The sequence below is a fragment of the Bison bison genome, unplaced genomic scaffold (genome assembly GCF_000754665.1).
Source record: "Bison bison bison isolate TAMUID 2011002044 unplaced genomic scaffold, Bison_UMD1.0 scf7180017854240, whole genome shotgun sequence".
NCBI lineage: Eukaryota > Metazoa > Chordata > Mammalia > Artiodactyla > Bovidae > Bison > Bison bison.
Genome location: NW_011484813.1, coordinates 9,282 through 11,157, shown reverse-complemented (window position 1 = coordinate 11,157; position 1,876 = coordinate 9,282).

The following is a 1,876-nucleotide window of genomic DNA, read 5'->3' as shown; positions in this document are numbered from 1 at the left end:
AGTAGGGTTAAAGGATTCAATTAGCCAATAGGAATGCTGGTCCCCAGCTCCTGCTCTCTGTCTCTCAGTTCCCCTGCCCACCTTCCACCCTCCTCCTCTGACTCCTTTCTCTCTCCTCATCTTTGAGTTTTCTTTAAGGTTTCCCTACCCATACTCTTCCCAATACCAGAAAGACAAGTAAACAAAAGCATTCAGTTCTGGTCAGTGAAGGTAGCAGTGTGACTTGAATAGTCAAGAGAGGAGGGAGAAACTGAGAAGAACCAGAAGATGATGTGAGATGGGAGTGGGTGCAGCAGTTTTCATTCTCCCTTCTTCTATAAACACCCATCTTTCTCTCACTCTCTTTCTCCTCAAGGAACAATCCGTGGACCACAGGCATAGCTTCTCTCTGCCTAGCGTGGATGCACAGAAACTCTACACGTTCCGTGTTCGGAGCCGTTATAACCCACTTTGCGGAAGTGCTCAGCATTGGAGTGACTGGAGCTACCCAATTCACTGGGGCAGCAATACTTCAAAAGGTAAAATGGACCTAACGCATCACCCTGACCCATGAGCCGAGTACCCCAACATTTCTTGCACCATTGTCTTTTGCCCTGCCTCCCTACCACTAAGACCCCAAACTTGGTGGCCCATCTCCCCTCACTGTTCAACTCCAACTCCCAGGAAGCAGGATTTTTCTGTGTAGTGTTGGATCAGTGTGTTGTTAGAGTAGGAGGAGTGGGTTGAGAAGGAGGCTGAGGGGGTATTCAAAGGGGATACAGAATGTGTAAGATTTCCCTGCAGCATTCCCCAAAAGCCTGCATGGTAAAGATGGCTTTTGGAACCAGGCAAATGTAAGGTTTAAATCTGCCTCTGCCACTTCCTACCTCTTTGACCTTGGGCACATCACTCACATTTTGATTGTTTCTTTGTTTGTAAAATGGACATAATAATTGCTCCCTGGCCCCTCAGGAGTTGTGAGGATTGAATACACACACAGATAGTGTTTAGCACAGTGTCTGGCACCAAGTTGGCACTCTAAATGTTGGCACGTAGTAGGGGTACTACAAACGTTAGGTCTCTTTTCCTTTCCTCTTTTTGACAGAGAATATTGAGAATCCAGAAAATCCTTCCTTGTTTGCATTGGAAGCTGTGCTGATCCCTCTTGGCTCCATGGGATTGATTGTGAGCCTCATCTGTGTGTACTGCTGGCTGGAACGGTGAGAATTCCGAATCCCAGGAAAATGAGGTGGGGGGGTGGTGGTGCTGGGAATAGTAGAGGAGGGTTATTACAGGGTCTCCAGAAGTAGAAGGCGGACAGTAAGGAATCACCCAAGAGGATCACCCAAGAGGGCATGAGGATGAAAGGAAGATGCAGGCACAGGCAACACAGAATCATTTCATTCCATGTGGGAGAAGGGGGAGAAGGATAATAAAAGAGTGTGACTGATGTGGTCCTACTCCCTCTTTCTCCCTGCTCAGGACAATGCCCCGAATTCCTACTCTCAAGAACCTAGAGGATCTGGTTACTGAATACCAAGGAAACTTCTCGGTGAGAACACTGTCATACGCAGACTTCAGTGTGTCAACTGCCACCAACTGCCTGCCAGCTAGACAGAGCACGGGGGAAGGAAGGGAGGGGAGAGGGGCCTGCACTAACAGTCAGGATGTGGCCGACCATTTGGGGGATGGGCTCGACACAGAGAGACACCGAGAAGAACTGATCCTAGATTGGTTGAGGCAGATGGAAACAGTGGTATTGGGGGGCCAGGAGTATGTGTGTCCCTTCTGTAATCACAGTGGTTGCAAATCAGGAGAGTTCCCTTGGCACAGACCCCTGACCTGGAGATATTTGTCTTTAGGCCTGGAGTGGTGTATCTAAGGGACTGGCCGAGAG